This window comes from Canis lupus, chromosome 17, assembly GCF_048164855.1.
Source record: "Canis lupus baileyi chromosome 17, mCanLup2.hap1, whole genome shotgun sequence".
In the NCBI taxonomy this organism is placed as follows: domain Eukaryota; kingdom Metazoa; phylum Chordata; class Mammalia; order Carnivora; family Canidae; genus Canis; species Canis lupus.
The window spans coordinates 36,243,646-36,256,787 of record NC_132854.1 but is presented as its reverse complement, the minus strand read 5'-3'; the positions used below and the strand labels follow the sequence as shown (position 1 = coordinate 36,256,787).

Genomic DNA, 13,142 nt, shown 5'->3' with positions numbered 1-13,142 from the left:
TGTCATTTCTAATAGCTGAGTAATATAAGGGAAGGGGGAAGAAATGTGTGGGAAATATCAGAAAGGGAGACAGAACGTAAAGACTGCTAACTCTGGGAAACGAACTAGGGGTGTTGGAAGGGGAGGAGGGCGGGGGGTGGGAGTGAATGGGTGACGGGCATTGGGGGTTATTCTGTATGTTAGTAAATTGAACACCAATAAAAAATAAAAACTGGGTAAAAAAAAAAAAGACATAACTCCTGTTTTTACTTCTATGATCATTGTAATTAATACCATTAACCTGATTTCTTTAGTGCCTTTCACCTGTTCCAACTAAAGAAAAAGCAGTATTTTCCACCACAAGGTAAGATTGCCATATTTGGTGGTGCATTTCCGTGTTAATCCCCAGGTTCAAGGACTCTGCAGGCCACCAGATGTGGATCTGTACTTTTACCTGTGTGTGCTTCTATTGTGCAAGAAAATAACATATAAAGGAGTTTAGCTTCCCAGCTCCCCTAATATTCAAATAATTACTACTCAGGAGGTATGATTCATTGAACTGAATTAAATGCCCTGGACCAGAAATCAGTAAGAGGGGAGGTATTCCATATCTGATTCTGTCCCTATGTAACGATGTTCTACAAATCAAGTTAACTCACTTTCCAGAATCACCGTTGCCTCTCCTGCAGCTCTGGTTAATGATATCCTGCTTAACCTACCCTGTTGTAAAATGGCACATGAGACAAAGTGAATTATGAAAAGAGTACTGATTTTTTCACAAATGGAAAGTGTTATCATTTATTTGGAATCACAGGATGTTTATGATGTAAGAATTATATTTCTGAAAAAAATTACTATTTCTAAGATAAAATTTTATATCTCTTGCCCACCATGCCTCTCACTTCCCTCTGATTGGATATATTGAATCCTATTCCTCACCTGTCCAATTAGAAGATTTCCTATCCATTTCACCTTTCTAAAAGGAACAAACCTTGTGAGATAAAATGAGCAGAAGAGTAAAATTAATTCAAACTTTTCTATGAAATTTTTTAAAAGTTTAAAAAAGTAAACTCAGACACATGTATACACGCAGATACCCTCCCCCACAAAGGAAAAAAATTCTCCTTAAATCCTTTTTTATCCTCTCATCAGTTTCTTTTCCATCCCGACTCTATTCTGGTCTGAGTCAAAAGGGCTGACAATTTTTTGACATTTGTTCTTTTATTTTCTTCTCCCTGTTTCTGTTTTAAAGAACAAGGCCAACATTCTCAGATATAGGAGTAGTTCTGAATTCATAAGAGGAACTACTTGTTTGTAAAGGATTCAAGAGTTGTCATAAAGTCTATTCCGTAATGAGGTGTCAGTGTGTCATTTACATGATTCACATGGGGTTGACAGCTGTTACTGAGGATTTCACGCTAGCAGCTAAAAGTAGGAAAACTCATTTTAGGTGTGTTGATGCTAACATGGCTAACATGTGAATTTCTGATTCATGTTGCAAAGAATGACCCGAAGGATATGTAAGCACAAAATGACTTGGGGTATAACAAAACTCAGAGAGGAAAGAGACTGATTTTAAATGCCACTGATATGAAGGTGGTAATTCTTACAGGGCACAGGTCTTCAGAAACAGGTTATCAGCTTAAGAGATTAATACATTACAAATCCTCTTCCTTTTTTAGAATTTTTCAATGGTTTGTGTCTTCTATTAGCAAGGGAAGACTTCAGTAAAGTAAGATGCAAACTCCAGTACTGCTCTGAGCTAAGTAAAATAACAGCACAACTGAACCTTTTTCTAGATACTCCAACTTGTTTTTGTAAGAGGGATCAATTTCCATACTTCTACCTCTTGTGTTCACTGTGCTGCCTGTTTTACCTACAGCCTGTTTCAAGATTTGGTTCACTCTGTCTCCACATATATTATGTGAATAGCAAGTATCTGTAACTATAAGTAATCAAATCCCATTCTTTATATGTAAAGATCATCAAAGGCATTTCTCTCTCCCCTTGAGTAATAAACAAAGCATTTTTCCTTCTATCTTGGGAAACATGGTGTAAATACAAGTGTTAGAATCAATAATGGATTTGATGAGAAATGATGAAATGATAACAATGATGAGTTTGTTTCTACCATCTGTTACAGGCAAGCGTGACTTCATTTTCTGCTTTCCCAGTCAATTTATAATGTTACTCTTTCTCAATTATTAAAACATTAAAAATTAAGTGAAGGAACCCTATGATGGCAGAATTTACTCATTATTTAGATTGTTTTAATCATACTAAAATAAAACTGTAAGCCAAGATATCATAAATTATTTTCTCTGTTTTAAGATTTATGAATAAAAATTTTCTCATTCCATTTGAGGGATTTCTATTTAATAGGATGACGGTAAGTCAGTCAGTAAACATGTGCTAACTATGTATCAGACACTGCCTGTATACTGGGAGTTGAAAGTTGAACAAGATAGAGCTTATAAATTCATTGTAATGGTGGAGAGAGAAAATATATTAAATGTATGGACTGGGTGGGTATCCATTGTGTTTTGGAATCACAACTTCTCTTTGGGTGCCTCTTCTACCTTCTGTGTAGACTAGGACAAATTAAACACAAATGTCCATTTGAGAATAATGAAAGCAATCTAAGTAAGGCTGTCCAATTCCCATTAAGGCCAGAGTGAACCCATGATCTGAGCTTGGCCAGTTGGGTCCTTCATACTCCAATCTGGAGTGAGTGACAAAGGCAAAGCCAAGGCAGCTGTGATTCATTCTCCCAGCGTTTGCACCTTGACTCATGAGCAGTTTCTTACTTCCTTATTCCTAGCCCTCTGGAGGCTCTCTGGAGCCTTTTCATATTCAGACCTACTGTAACCAGCCTTTCCATCTATTCCACATGTTCCTAATTTCTTTTCAATAAATTCCTTTTTGACAAGCTAACATAAGCTTCTTATTGCTTTCAATGGAAGCATAAAAATCTATACAAAATTCCCAATGTTTTCTAGTAAAGGATGCAAAATATATAGACAGACAAATGAGAAATTAGATTCCCTTTTACTGAGTGAAGATTTAAAACTTCTTCTCTATCTCAAACCACACTTACACTAGAAATATCATCTTTCTCACAATGTTCTTTTCATACAATTCAAGCAAAACATTTTCACACAATCTCCAGTCATATCCAGGCCATTTGAGTTTCCATGGTATGTAATGGAAACAATTTTATAGCTTCAAAGTAGTAGGTCTCAAACAAGCTTTATCAATTTAGAAGAAAGAGCTATCCCCTAGAAATACAGAGTATTAAAAACAAATAAACAAAAAGACCTACTTGAAAGTATGAGAAAGTGTTTATGCAGGCAGCAGTGCTTTTTAAATAAAACAGATTATGATATGTAAGAATTTTAGGTTTATGGCTTTTTGGGTCTGCAGGTGCTCTTGTTTTATCAGATCTTATAAGTGAAAACTCAAAATTCTGCTAGATTTAGGTGGCAGAGGACACATTCATGAATCAGCAGAGCTGCTGAAAATTTAGAGAGAAAAATCCCAGGAATGGGATCAAAACCTGATTATAAATTCTGCTCATTTCCCCAGCTGATTCCAAAATCATGTGCATGTGGGAATCACCAGAAAAACAGCCATCAGACAGGAGAGGAGTCGATGAAAATCAAACTGCTTCAGGTAGTCTGTTGCTCTTTTGTTTGATATCCCCTATTGTTTGTGTAGCTCAACCAGCAGAAAAGTTTAGCAAGAACATCAAAGTATATGAGTATTTTCAAAAGAATATTAGAAATCATATTTAAATTATTATAAGAAATATATTTTAACACCTTTCACAACCCATAAAATTACCCCATCTAAGTGGATGGGTCAATGGTATCTAGTAAGTTATAGTTCCATAACCACAATCTAGTAATACACTATTCCCTTCTTATCAAAAAGTTCGCTTTGTCATTTGCAGTCAATCATCCTGCCCACTCCCAGACGTAGGCAAATAATTTGCTTTCATTCTCTGGAAATTTGCTTTCTCTAAGAATTTTCATATTGAGTGGAATAATTCATTATGTTTTAGCATCTTCTGTACTTAAAATATCTTTGAAGTTCATCCATGTGTTTAGCATTTCTAGTAACATACTACATTATGCTTATCCATTTATCAGTTGATGGACATTTAGACTATTTCTTGGTTTGGGCTATTAAGAATAATGCTGCAAGAAGCAGCATGTTCCAGAATCTGTGTGGACAAAGTTTTCTTTCTCCTGAATATATATGTAGGAGAGGAATTCTTAAATTGCATGTTACGATACAATATGTTTACCTTTTTCAGAAAAGGCCAAAGTATTTTCCAGAGTGGCTAAACTATTGTATATTCCCATCTGTTTCTTCCCATCTTCAACACCTGTTACCATTAGTTCTCAATGATAGCCATTTTATTAGGTATGTAATGGTATTTCACTCTAGTTTTAATTTGCATTTCCCTAATGATAATGAGGTTGAGCATTTTTCATGTGCTTCTTAGCTACTCATGTATCTATAGATAAAATATCTTTATATCAGCAAGTAATAATATGAACATAAATCAAGAAAACAGTTTTTAATAGCATCCAAAAATAAAATACTTGGGAATAAAATAACAAAAGTACAAGACATGTACCTTGAACACAACAAAACATTGTTAAGATAAAGAAGATCTTTTAAAAATGGAGAGACCTGCTACGTTCATGAGTTGGAAGACTGTCTAATCAAGATGACAACTGTCTCCCAAGTTTACTACAAACTTAGTGTCATATCTATCAAGTTTCCAACAAGACTTATGTAGAAGTTGACAAGCTGATCTTAAAATTGTTATGAAAGTGCAAAGGACCAAAGACAGCCATTGCTCATTTATTCATCTTCTTAAAAGATGAATAAAGTTTGAGGACTTACAATACTCTTATAAAGCTTAAAATCTACAGTAATCAAGATACTGGAGTATTAAGCATAACAATAAAAGACTTACATCCAGAATATATTTCTAACAGATACATGATTTGTAATTGTTGTCTCCTAGTCTGTGATTTGTCTTTCCATTTTGATAGATATAGAGATGTATATGTCATTGATTTCTGCAATCCTGTATCCTGACACTTACAAAGAGAGAAGACATCATTGTCATGATCATGATTTAGCTCTAAGTTTTTCATAAGATATAACTTGTCAGGACAAAAAGTTACTTTTTATTCTTAGTTTACTGAGAGCTTTATTGCAAATGAATATTTGATTTTACCAAAACTTTGTGTGTCTATTGGGATGGTATTTTCTCCCTCCTATCAAAATGGTTAATTATATTGATTGATTTTGGCATGTTAATACAAACTTCCATAGCTAGGATATTTACTAATTTTTATGAAAATCTGCTAATGTTAAGTATTTTTATGTTTGTATTCATGAGGAATATTGCTCTATAGTTGTACATTTTACTGTAATATCTTTGCTTCACTTTTAATAGAGTAATATTGGTCTCACAGAATAAATTGGTAAGCTGTCTCTATTTGTACATTTTCTGAAAGATTTTAAGCACTGGTGATAGTTCTTCCTTAAATAATTGACAAAATTCAATAAGGAAGTCATCTGAGCCTGAGGTCTTTTCTTCAGTATTTTTACTATTTATAGGTTTGTTCTGATTTTTATATTTCTTTCACTAGTTTTGGTCATTTGTGTCTTTCTAGAAATGTTGCCATGTATCCAGTTTATTAATATAAAAGTAGTTTATTATAATCTTTAATCTTTTCAACTTCCATAGGTTGGCAGTGATGTATTTTCTTTCAATTCTGGTGTTGATTGCCAAATTTATAAAATATAGTAAGAATAAATAATAAGAATAAAACAGAAGAAGTAGAAAACAAATAGCAAGAGAGTAAATGGAAGCCCAACCATTTCAGTAGTATTATTAAATATAAACAGTCTAAACTTCCCAAAACTAAAAGGCAAAGATTATGATACTGAGTAAAAACCAAACTATATAGTGCCAATAAGAAAGCTACTTTAAATATGCAGACACAGAGTTGTTAAATATGAATGAGAGGAAAAGATCTATTATCCCTAATCCAAATATCAACACACTTAGGTTGCTCTAAAATAGATTTCAGGAAAAAAGTATATTTCCTGAGGTAAAGATCATTTCAAGAAAGGGATAAATTCATGAAGAACATCACAATTCTAAAAATTTTAACAAATAATTTTAGTTTCATATGAAGAAAAAATAGAATTGAAAGAAAAACAAACTCTTAATTATATACTGGATATTTTAACACCCCATCAAAATATTGATCAAATATATAGCTTGAATCTTTATATAAAAATATAGAAAGATCTCAAATAAATGAAATTGTTAGGAAACAAAAAATATCAAATTAATCTTTAAGCAGAGAAAGAGAACAAAGTTAAGAACAAGTGTCAATAACATAATGACAACAAAAGAATGAAATAGAGAAAAACCAACAGAACTAAAAGCTAGTGTTTTGGGAGTACTGATATATTTGTGGCATTTCCAACCAGACTGATTGGGAGAGAGAATCTAACTACTGCCAACATCAGATACTATATTCAGAAAACTACTATAAAGATCAACATTATAGGATCAATAGTTATACACTTTCTTAACAATTTTAAATAAGAAAAAATAGTATATTTATTCAGATATTGATCATATTGATTCTTCCCTTATTCTGAAAGTATTATCTTTCCTTCTCGTATCATACTCCTTCAGACTGAAAAAGTCTCAGTATTTCTTTTAGAGCAGTTTGGTCATTAAAAAATTCTAACTTTTTCTATATCTAATATGTCTGTGTTTTACTCTCATTTCTTAAAGTATATTTTGCCTTACACAGAATATGAGTTAACGGGTTTTTTTTTTTTGGTACTATAAAAATACTGTTCTACTTTCTTTTGGCTTCCTTGGTTTCTGAATACAAATTCACAGGCCTTTGAATTATTATATTCTTATATGATAAATGCAATTTTCTTTTTTTCTGGAGCCTTTCAAAGTGTCCTCTTATTTTTGGTTTTCAGCAGCTTGATTATGATATTTCTGGGTTTGCTCCTCTTTCAATTTATCCTCTTTTGGGTTTGCTGATCCTCTTGATCATGTCTTTTAACAAATTTGGGAAATTTACAACACTTGTTACTATTTTTTTTTTGCAGCAGTCTTCCTTTTCCCCTTCTGAGTTTTCAATGGCATCATTATTAAACCTTTAATATTGTTCTTAGGTTTCTGAGGCTTTGTTCCTTTTCCTGATAGTCTTTTGTCTTTCTATTCTTCAAATATAACAGTTTCTATTATTGTATCTTCTTTGCCATTGATTCTTTTTTTTTAAGATTTTATTTATTTATTCATGAGAGAGAGACAGAGACAGAGAGAGGGAGAGAGGTAGAAACACAGGCAGAGGGAGAAGCAGGCTCCATGCAGGGAGTCCAATGTGGGACTCAATCCCCAGACTCTGGGATCATGCCCTGGGCGAAACGCAGGCACTAAACCACTGAGCCACCCAGGGATCCCCAAATGTCATTGGTTCTTTTAGCTATTTTTTCCACTTTACTGCTGATCTCATCTAGTCATAGCAGTGATTTTATTTTTTTTTAGTATTGTATATTTTTCAGTTCTAAAATTTCTATTTGGTTATTTTATATATGTTCAGTTCTTCTGTATTTCAGTTTGTTTCAGGAACATGCTTTCTTCTTAGAGTGCTTAAAATAGCTTCTTTGAAGTGTTCGGTAATTCCAAAATCTGGGTTCTCTGGGTGTGTGTCTGCTGATTTAATTTTCTTTGAATATTTATTGGATATTCTTTAATTTTTGTCTAGTAATTTTGGATTCTATCTGTACATTTTAAATAATATAATATTAAACACTGAGTTTTGTTACAAGTCCTCTAGAGAAAGTGTTTTGTTGTTTTGATTGTTGCATTGTTTTTGTTTTTTCCAGTCCAGTGAGGTTCAGATAGCAATTTCAGTCTCACCTTCTGTGAGTTCCAGTATCAGTACAATTATCAAAACCTTTGCATTGTTCTTTGGGTTTGCCCTACACATGCACTATTCATAGGTTTATTCTGAGACTTGGGGATAGTTTACATTACAGTTATCAATTAGTTTCTATGCTGTTTCAGGTCTGTTGCATACCTGCACAATGTGGGATTTAGCATAGAACTTGTATTGGTTCATACACAGACTCAGGCATTCCCTTCTACAGCTTTCCCTTTTGTTATAATTTCCACCTTAGTCTGGCTCCCAGAGGCCCATGCAAGTTTCTGCATTCCAAATTTCCTCTCCTCCTGTAATTCTCCTAATTTTCTTCCAACTTCAGGTTAAATATCACTTTCTTAGGCAGTATTCCTTGACTACCAATACTAAATTTACTTCAAATAATTCTACAAATACTCCTTCGCTTAATATCATTTCTCATACACTATACGCATCTATAAATCACAATATGAAGTATAGTTGACCCTTGAACAATATGGAAGTTAGGGGTGCTGATGACCCACACAACTGGAAATCTGCTCATAACTTTTTTATTAAAGATTTTATTTATTCATTTGACAGAGAAAGCACACATGAACAGGGGGCAGGGTCAGAGGGAGAGGGAGAAGCAGATTCTCTGCTGAACAGGGAGCCTGATGTGGGGCTCGATCCCATCTCCCCAGCATCATGACCTGAGCCAAGGGTAGATGCTTAATTGACTGAGCCACCCAGGTGCTCCTTGATCATAACTTTTGACTCCCCCTAAATTTAATTACTAATAGTCTACTATTGACCAGAAACCTTATCAATAACAGTCAACACAATTCTGTAAATTACACACTGTATTCTTACAATAAAGTAAGCTAGAGAAAAGAAAATATTAGGAAAATCATAAAAAAGAAAATACATTTACAGTTTTGTGTTGTATTTAGAAAAAAAATGCATAAGTGGACCCATGCATTTCAAACCCATGTTTTTCAAGGGTCCATTGTATTCATGCATTGCCTCTGCTTTGATGAATATGCTTTTTAAAGTGCTTTTGCACAAGACATACAATGGTATTTTATTAATCAATAGACTACTGAATATAATTAAGATGGGAAGAAAAACATGTCACTCATATCAAAAATTCAATAGAAGTTTGGAAATTAGGGAGAATTTTTAAGATGTGGAATATTTTTGTGAACAGAAAATAGTGTTAAGTTTTACCACTGTCAATTCAATTATGTCCAATTACTCTTTATCTGCTGTTCTTGATATCACATATTATTCACTTGATACTCAAATTTAGCATTGAAGTTATAAAGACTCTTCATCCAATCAAGTCCTTCTGTTAAGACTTGCAGAGTTGGAATATGACAGTGTTACAATGGGACAGTGATCAGTTAATAGCATTTCACTATGTGCCAAGATTTGTGGGACTTGGCATTTAAATCTTAATTGCAAAAAAATAAAATCACTGCTGGATATTAAAGCTCAATAGGAAATTGAATGAATCACAGGAGAGAATCCCAGTTTTAGAGATATGCTTTACATAAATCCCATTGATTCATATAACACAAATAGTTTAGATGTATTAGAATATCAGTATCTGTAAGATCAGCCATTCATTCAAAAGAAAAGGACTGTTCTACAGAAAAGGAAATACATCATAAATTGGGGATAAAAGTGATCAGTAAATAGAGAATGCATTGACTGAGAGGATGAGTTAATCTTAACAGTAGTTTTTCAGAACTTCTGTAGTGCTGTTAATATTTAGTACAGATGGCCAACTCTGAGTTCCTCTACAAAATAAGATTATCTCAAATTTACAAGTCATACGTATTTTAAAAAGTAACTAGGAAATGAAAGAATCAGCTAAGGAAGTTGAATAAGATACCACCAAGTGAGAGTTTGATGATGTTATTCCCTTTAGGGGCACATCTGCCTGTGACAGACATCATGGCTGCAGTGAACAGGAATGTGAAAAAGAAACCAGTTTACAGGGAAGTAGTTCCTAGTTAAATAACGACCAATTCCAGATTTTGGAGAACAATAAAATAATTCTGTCACACATGATTTAGAACATAATAGGCAATAACAGCTTTCTTTTGATACTTGGAAACTGCTCCAGTTGTATAGTGCACCTCTGATCTACTGTAGATAGCAAATATCAGTAAAAGTGGCCAGAGACAAAAAAGAAAGCAAATATTTTAAACTCTCTGCATATGTGAATCTAATGAACTATTAATCTATGACCAGTGGGAAAAATTACACGTTATCTTAGAAACGTGTGTGTGTGTGTGTGTGTGTGTGTGTGTGTGTATGTCTATATCCATCCACCTCATCCCGCCCAACCTCCAGGAGAAAAAAACAACCTATTTCATGTAGCCCAAAGGCAACTGATTCCTTAGAGACAAAGAGGAACAATTTGTTTTCTTGTTTGTTTGTTGAGAAAGACTTGCAAATCTAATAAAATCAAATTTTAAAAGTGTCAAAATGTTTTACACCACTTACAAATACAAAATCAGAGAGTGTGATGCAGGAATATCATAAGGTTTTTTTCTTGCTTTCTGGCCTTACCTTTCTCTTTACTTACTAAATTAAATTGTTCAAGTGCTCATTCTATATATAAAAGAATCATGTCAGTTCCCTATCAATCCCTCACTAACCATGGCAGCGGCCACCTGTGATACTGGGAAATGGCTGGCATTATGCTTACTTCTGACTCACATCTTTCTTAAGCTCACTTATCCACAACTGTTGAACTCATAACCATGTTCCAGTTCTGGCCAATGCCTGGGGCACCAATACGTTCATCTTTGTTCCTTCATTTATTGAAGCACTATGTCCATAAAGTTGATGTGTAGCAGACATTTACTGACTTTTTATGTGTAAAAGAGGGCTTATAATATCAGTCAAATAAGAAGTAATTTTGAATCCAATCCAACACAGCATTGTTCCTAAAAATATATAAAAGTATTTCTCTCCATATGAAATGCCTCACCATTTCTACTTGCAGTCCTAAACCTCCTACGCACTTGTCTGCTTCTTATGGAATCCATGACAAACTCCTCCCATGAAATAAAATCTAAAATAAAATAAGCTAAAAACCTCTACAAAACAATATCCCAGTTAAAGCCAAATAAATGTCACTTTCTTAAGTGATAAGGTTTACAATTTAAAACTATGTCTAAAATGTCTCCAATTTATGTTATACTCACATGTCTTATATTTTATAACTTTATGATCTATCATAATTTTTTCTCCTTCCAACAATATACTAATTTTGTTTCAAAAGAAAATTGAGTTCTCCTTCCAGGCCCATAAGTTCATATGGCAACAGCTTTTAATATATCATTTCTCCCCAAATAGATGTAAAATATAGAGGATAATGGAGATTGTTAAAAGGAAATTTTAGACTACATTAAAATTATAATAAAATGTAATCATAGCAAGGCTAGCATAATAAAAGTAATCCAGAAAAAAGAATTGTTTTTGACTGCTGTAGTAATTTTGTGTTTATCAAATACCGTCTTGAGATAAGCAGGGGATTCCCAATGGAAGAAATGTCATAAATCAAGTACAAAGGGGATATTTTGGATCATCCTTGATTTTTCTCATATCCACTAATATTAAGGAATACCTTGAAACCTGTTCCCCTTGATCTTCATAGATCAGGCATAGCTCCTCCTTTCTTGGATCAAAGCCACAGCTAGAATAATTAACATTCTCATAAACAATTATGAGCAAGGATCAAACAAATGAGTAAATAAATATGTGTATGTAAAACATTTTAGATTTTTCCAAAATTAGTTTGGAATACAGTAATAGGTTGGCATATGTACATCCCTATGTATCTTTCTATGTGTGCATAGTTGGGATGTATGTATGATTGAAATGTGTGTTTTTAATATGCTTATGCTGTTACAGGAAATCATTTTCCATTTATTCACAATAGAATATCATTCCCTAAGGAGTTAGAGGAGATTGAGTTTTTTTTTTCATGTTATCTCTCAATTTATGATATTGTGTGAGGTAAGTTCTACATCCCATACAAGGTTATATGCCTTTTTTCCATACCCTATAATTTGTACAGATTACTTGTTTCAAATCTAAAGGGCTGCAGGCCAGGGTTGGCAAGAGGAGAAATTGATACAGAACTGGGTTCACTGATAGCAATGGGAATGACAGGACTCAAAATGAGAGGCCAAGTTTTGGCAATGGCTACCAGAAGTCAGGCAATTATCCTGCCTACTCTTTTTTTTTTTTTTTTATCCTGCCTACTCTTGATCTCTTTATTTTTAGCAAACAATACTCTTTCTAGCTGCCCATCTTCACCTAGACATTTATCTTAATCTAAGGAACTCCAATCACTATTAGCTATCATCATAGATTCTTCTAAGTCAGCTTCCCCCATCCCATCTTTGTCCTTGCCCGTTAAGGCCATGATGGCGATTACGTCCACTTTGAGGACTGAAGTGCTATCACAGCTTCTGCTCTTCCAGAATTCTAGTGATAACACTAGGAGACCCAGTTCTATAATAGCATCTCCTGTTCACAGTCTTGTCTTAACACAACCACTACTGGGCTCATTGATAATGCTGGAGTCCTCTGACTAGTACATTTCTCAAGACTGTAGTGAGCCAAATATCCCCTGGAATCTTCCAAAATACACAGATATCTGCTATGTTGCTGGGTCTTATAGATCCACTCTAGCATGGATCTCTCTCTCTCTCTCTCTCTCTCTCTCTCTCAGAGCCCTTTGATCCCTTTCTCAGCAATGTACCAGGGGAGACATGACATCTCCACTTCATTTACTGTGAGCCAACATTCTTTTCCAAGTGTTCAGGAAGAAACCCAAGAATATTAGGATCAGCTCCAGGTACCCTTGCCAGGACATTAAATCCTAGCCATGGGGAGCATGCTCTCATATCAACAAACTGTCCCTTATCCAGACTTAAATTCCGTCCCCCTAGACCAAGGTCTATTTGAAAGCATACTCTTGAGCTCCTGCCTGTATATATTACCCAGACCCCTGCAGCTCCTCTATGAATATTCTTCCTCTTAGTAGAACCATGCTGAGACTTGACCCAAAAAATATATGATGATGTTCATTATTTCTAAAAATCAGAGAAATATGCATTGATGTATCAAAAAGAACATCTTACCTGACAAACTCACAAAATGAAAGAA

The 13,142-nt window shown here is 34.0% G+C and overlaps 1 long non-coding RNA gene across 1 annotated transcript in view; it reads left to right on the top strand.

The window, feature by feature from the left end:
* The first annotated feature begins 283 nt into the window (after window positions 1-283).
* LOC140608386 (uncharacterized) overlaps window positions 284-13,142 on the top strand; it is a 53,142-nt gene continuing 40,283 nt past the window's right edge. The window contains exons 1-2 of the long non-coding RNA XR_012010402.1: window positions 284-343; window positions 3,565-3,651. This is a non-coding gene — a long non-coding RNA (uncharacterized lncRNA). The remainder of the gene's footprint in view (window positions 344-3,564; window positions 3,652-13,142) is intronic.